The sequence below is a fragment of the Rhinolophus ferrumequinum genome, chromosome 21, assembly GCF_004115265.2.
Source record: "Rhinolophus ferrumequinum isolate MPI-CBG mRhiFer1 chromosome 21, mRhiFer1_v1.p, whole genome shotgun sequence".
In the NCBI taxonomy this organism is placed as follows: Eukaryota; Metazoa; Chordata; class Mammalia; order Chiroptera; family Rhinolophidae; genus Rhinolophus; species Rhinolophus ferrumequinum.
This window is the reverse complement of record NC_046304.1, coordinates 9559240-9565500: the sequence shown is the minus strand read 5'-3', so window position 1 is coordinate 9565500 and position 6261 is coordinate 9559240. Positions and strand designations below refer to the sequence as shown.

General features: G+C 42.5%; 1 pseudogene; it reads left to right on the top strand.

Annotated features, from left to right (window-relative positions):
* The first annotated feature begins 873 nt into the window (after positions 1-873).
* On the top strand, positions 874-2345 carry LOC117012861 (germ cell-less protein-like 1; annotated as a pseudogene).
* The last annotated feature ends 3916 nt before the right edge of the window (positions 2346-6261 follow it).

The following is a 6261-nucleotide window of genomic DNA, read 5'->3' as shown; positions in this document are numbered from 1 at the left end:
CATTCTCTTCCTTCCAGCCAACTGCCAATGGCTGAACCCAATCAGTTGTTGAGATGAGAGCGCCCACTGCCGTAGTCCACCAAGGCCAGCCTCCTGGGACACTCAGATGGAGAGGTAACAGCGTCTAGAGGGACAAACAGAGACTGTCTCGGACACTGGCATTGGCTGCGCCCAGCAGTGTGTGTCTACTTGAGCTGTCTTCCCACAGCCATACTTGGGGTGGCCCCCAAAGCTCCAAGCAGGTGTGCTCTCAACTCTAAGGATTCTGTGCTCTTCAGAGAAGTGCCCACGTGTTAGCAGTACTTGCCAGGGTATGTGATTGCTTTTCTCCCTGCTGCTTTATGCTTTCCCACTTTTTCCGATTTAAAAAATTGTGTAGATATTGGGGGGTGGGGGACCAGAAAACCACCTCCATCTCTTCCACATGGAGTAGTGTCACCCTGTGGCCTGTGGAGTCCAGTCCTGTGTCGCAGGGGTTCACGATCCTTAGGCTGCCCTAGGTCTGCCTAGAATATCACAGAGCACCATCACCCTCAGTTTTCTCGTCTGTAAAATGGATTTGTCAGCCCTTGCAGTGAATCCAAGTTGATGTGAAGACCAGATGAGATCTTGGAGGAGAGTGCTCATGGGAGATGATGAATTGCATATAATTTTGTGGGATTGTTACTATTAAACTCTACGGTGTTTCAGTGGAGAAAAAGTAACTATAAACTACTCATTAGGTTGGTGCAAAAGTAATTGCGGTTTAAAAGGTTAAAGATAATTGCAAAAACCGCGATTACTTTTGTACCAACCTAATAGGTTTGGAGGGAGGGAGCAAAGTCCTGAAGTCCGGACATGCAGAGCTGATAGAGGCAGCCGTCTGGGCGCCGCATGGAGGCAGTAGCGTCCGCTGCAGCGGTTGTGACTGCACGTGAGAAGGTGGCGGTACAGACACCCGGCCGGGCCATGGCAGGAGGCCGGGTCTGCTGGGGTGCGCTCCCTGAAATCCCGGAGAGCCGTGGCCCACAGGCTCGCTGAGCAGCCGAGTGCTGCGCCACCCGGGCCCCCCCCCCCCCCCCCCCCCCCGAACCGGGTCTGTGGCGGGGGCTCAGCCCGGAGGCCAGCGACTGGCCAGTCAAGGCTTTTGGTACTGCAAGAGCAAGCGGAGCAGCGGGGCCCTCTGCTCTTGTCACCCGACTCCCAGACAGACGAGGATGAAGAGGAGCAGTGGTTCCTCAACAACCCTGGAAGGAAAAAATTAAAGAGTACATCCAAGTATATTTATCAAACATTATTTTTGAATGGAGAAAATAGTGACATTAAGATCTGTGCTCTAAGAGAAGAGTGGAGCTTATATAAAATATATTTATGTCAGTCTGGCTACTTTTCTCCTATATTCAGTGGTTCTTGGAAAGAATCCAGCATGAAAATTATTGAACTGGAGAGTCCTGACCAAAATATTGACCAAACTGCAGGTTGCATTTGGGTCACTGTATGGTTACTGCCATTTTGGCAGCAGCTTGTATGCTACAGATGGATGGTTTAACACAGCAGAGTGGCGAGTCAATGAAGGAAACAATGTGAAAACTGTATGTGGCTATTACACATCAGCAGGGACCTATGGATTAGGTTCTGTAAAGAGCAAAGGCCTTGAATGGCTTCTAAACAATTTGGTAACTCACCAGAATGTTGAACTTTTTAAAGAACTAGGTAGAAATGTCATGAAAGAGCTCATTGGTCCATCGGACTTATTTGTGACGCAGGTGGAGATGGATGTATGCACAGCTCCAAAAATGTGGGTGATCCTTCAACTTGTGCCTTCTTGGAGTGGATCTTTAAACAGCTTTTGACTGAAACATTGATGTCTGGTTTTCTAAAAGGAGAAAAGATTCTGTGAAAGTATGACCTTCCTTGAAACTGAGCAAGGAAAACCATTTGTGTCCGTATTCAGACATTTAAGGTTACAGAATATTATCAGTGATTTAGCTTCTGCAAGAATTATTGACCAAGATTCTCTAGTACCTTGAGAATGGCTGTCTTCTGCGTATAAACAGCAGAGGGTTGCTATGCTCAGGGTAGAATAGAACAGTGAGGTGGGGCCTCAGGAAATCAATGAAGAAGAATTAGAGGGAAGCAGCATGTGGTAGAAAACTTGCCAAAGATGGGGAATACTGCTGGTGGTGGACAGTTTTAACTTTGGCTTTGTCCTGCTTGTAACTTACACCAATCAAAATGTCATTTTCAAATGCAGTACACTGATTTGCCATAGTGGATCTGTCAGTTTGTAACCTCGAAGAAGCATAGCATTTAGAGTATGTTTGGCCTCTTTTGATAGTAGTGGAAAATTAACATGTAGTAAATAAAACAAAAGATCAGGAACAAGTGGTGATAACGTTGGGTGGCAGCCTTCTGATCTCCCTTTATATGTGGGCTGTAATTCCCTGTCTGACAATTAAGTTCGAGAACTTATTGCAACAATGTTGCTAACCTTCTTTTGTATCAGAGGGATTATTCATGATGAATGTGTACCAACTGGGCAAACAGTTAACCAAGTTTACTATTTGGAAGTGCTGAAAAGGCTGCGTGAAAAAGTTAGACGACCTGAACTTTTCACCCACAATTCAGGGCTCTTGCATCACGACAATGCACCAGCTCACACAGCACTGTCTGTGAGGGAGTTTTTAGCCAGTAAACAAATAAGTGTATTGGAACACCCTCCCTACTCACCTGATCTGGCCCCCAATGGCTTCCTTCTTTACCTGAAGATAAAGGAAACATTGAAAGGAAGACATTTTGATGACATTCAGGACATCAAGGGTAATATGACGACAGCTCTGATGGCCATTCCAGAAAGAGTTCCAAAATTGCTTTGAAGGGTGGACTAGGTGCTGGCATAGGTGCATAGCTTCCCAAGGGGAGTACAGTGGTACCTCGGTTTTCCAACGTAATCCACGAGCTCTGAAACATTTGAAAACAGCCGACAGCTAGGCCTCAGGATCTTGCACTCAGGGGGCGCCATGTGACATGTTTGACTTCTGAGTCGTGTTCGAAAACCGAAGCATTGACTTCCAGTTTATGGCATTCATAAACCAAAGTGTTCGTCAACAGAGATGTTCGAAAACCGAGGTACTACTGTACTTCGAAGGTGACTGTAGTGATATTCAGCAGTGAGGTATGTAGCACTTTTTCTAGGATGAGTTCACGAACTTAGTTGTCTGACTTCGTATATAACTGGAAAAAAGAACTGAAAATAATTGTCATCCTGAAAATCCGGAAACCTGAGAATCTCATTAGTTGGACACATTAGCACTTTGAAAACGTTTTTGGCCAGCTTTAATGGCCCTATGATATTCACATCTAAGGTGACTAGCCATGAATGACAAAGGCCTTAAACACTGTGTGGATAATACAGAAGACTGTTCTTACCCTCATTACATTTCTATACATATATGAAAAAACATTTTAAAGCCAAGAAAATATCTGTTAAAGCATTTTTGTTATAAAGATATCAACTCAATGCTTTTAACATCGGTAGAAAACTGCTATAGGTAAATCTCACATTTCTCTGCAACCAAATACATATAGATTTAACTTTTAGGTTAAACTTTGATCCTACCTAATGCCAATGAACCTCAGTTATCCATCTGTATATTTGTTTAGAAGAATGCTAAGGGAATAATTTGAAAAGCCAATAATAAATCCTCTTTCAATTGGTGTGATTTAAGAGTGTCCTTTAATTTTTTTCAGCTGCGCCTCATGATTCTTCCTCCCTAATATCCTTCCAATATGTCGTTGTTTTTTTAATTGTTAATTATGTTTTTCATGGCCTTGGAGACTAAGCTGAGGAAATGTTTTATTTAACTTAAACATTTTTATGCTTTTTTATTTTGCTTTTTATTTAGTTATCCTAGGATTTTAACAACAGAAAAATCAGCTTCAAACTTTTAAATGAATCTGAACGGGGAGGAGAAAATCAGTTTGATTCTGAGTGTATTCCTTTGCCTTATATGGTCTTTTCTTTGATATTCTCTACAACTTTATTATTAGGTCATAAAATAACTTATGTAACATATATTATACTTTAAACATTTTTATATTCTCTGATCTTTAGAATCATTTATATTCAAATTTTAGTTGGGAATCATATTTCCTACTTACGCTAAGGACTTGGCAACCTCTGAATTGAGTGCCTTTTGTTACATCTGCTGATAGAAATTTCATAGTAAATGAAAACAAGGTTGGAGGATGTTATATACAAGCTGGTAATAAAGCATTAATGTAAGAATAGAACTTATTTTTGTGAAAAGTGAGATGTTCACTTGTCATGATTTACGTATGTTGGCTTCTTGTGTTTCCTGCTATTTTGAAAATAACCATGCTCGTCTTTCCAGAGTGAATACTTTTTGTGGTTAATGTATATTTTTAGTATGTTTTTTAAAATGGGAATCACTTTAATGTATCTGTACAAACAGTAAATACGCATTTGGTATCTACCCATAAAATCTGAAAACATTCACCCATAAAGATATACATACTCCTATGTTCACTGCAGCATTATTCAAGGTGGCCAGTCCTTTGATAGATGCTTGGATAAAGAAGATGTGGATAAAGAATATTCCATATACAATGGAATATTACTTGGCCATAACAAAAGAGGAAATACTGCCATTTGCGACAACATGGATAGCTTGAGATTATCATGCTAAGCGAAATAAGACAGAAAAAGTCAAGAACCACGTTTCATTCATATGTGGGATAAAACTGAAAGCAACAAACGATCAAGAGAAACAAACAAAAACTCATTGATACAGACAAGTTTAGTGGTTACCAGAGGGTAAGGGGGAAGGAGGGGAATAGAAGAGGGAAAAGGGGTCAAATATATGGTGATGGAAGATTTGACTTTGGGTGGTGAACACACAATGCAATATATAAATGATGTATTATAGAACTGCACACTTGAAACTATATAATTTTACTAACTAATGTTATCCCAATAAATTTAATAAAAAAAAATAAACACGCATTTGGATAAATAAATAAATAAATAAATAAATAAATAAATAAATAAATAAATAAATTTGGAGCCACAGTGACATCTCATGGCCTTTCCTCATATTGCATGACAGTTTCCCTTCTCAACTTAAAATAATTTTTCCCTCTGTTTGGAGCCCAGGGTTGTGGAGTTTTGTTTACTAGACTAGTGAGGGAATCAGAGCCCTCATCTGAGAGGGCAACCTCATCCTGAGAGGGCAACAGAGCCTTAGTGGACAGGGGAACATCTGAAAGGCGATAAAGGGCATCCAGTCAAGGAGACTGAAGTGCATGGACAGGAAATTGAACTTCAGGGCCTTTGGTATGTGGGGCAGTCAGTCCTGCTGAGGCTGGGTCCACCCACAGCTGCACGGTACCCAACCAGCAGGAGAACAGTGGAGCAGATCCACTATGGGGAGGTCCTTCTTCTTGCTCTGTTGCTCCACATGGCTTCTTTCAGGGAATCCCGGGAGGTCTGAGGTCTTCCCTTATGGTTGGAGTTCTCGTTCTTCCAGAATGCGCCTCAGTGCCAGTGTGGATGCTTCCATGATGCAGTCCCTCCCTGCCCAGCCACCCTGGACCCCACCAAAGGATCATCCCCCTGGACTCATTCCAGTGAGCTCACCTGAGAGGAGGCAGAGCCCTAGAGGGACTAGGTCAGGACCCTGTGGCCTGGATCACGGTCATGGCCAAGCTTGGCATGGAGCCCAGCCCTGGTGCATCCTCAGGACTGGCTGCCTGTGGCTCTGGCTCCAGCCCTACTTGTCCTGAGGATGCCATCTCTGTCTCTGGCCATCAATCAAGTTTCAGCCATATTTTTGTTGCTGTTGTTCCCTCCCATTCACCCCAAAGCCCCCACCTGCCCTCCAATGATTCTGGCCTGAGCACCCCCATAGCGCCCTGCTCCTCCAACAACAGTAACAAAACCTCTCAAAAGATAGAAGCTTATCTTGATGCTTCTAGACCTTCTCTCCTGCTGCTTAGCTGACCCCCTAAATTCTGGTGCCACATTCTCTCAGCCTTATCCTGGGGTAGGCCAGGTTCCAAGGTAATCACGTGATCCTGGGCATTTTGCTTTAAATTAAAGTTTATGCATGAGCGTATGTGTTTATGCATGAGCATATATGTTAATTTTGTAAAGCAGTGCTGGTTCACAGAAGATTTTGAGTCCTCTTTCACCTATAAGTATTAGAAAAGTTTGAATCAGCAGTTACAATATTAGTGCAGAAAGTATACCTCTACACTTTC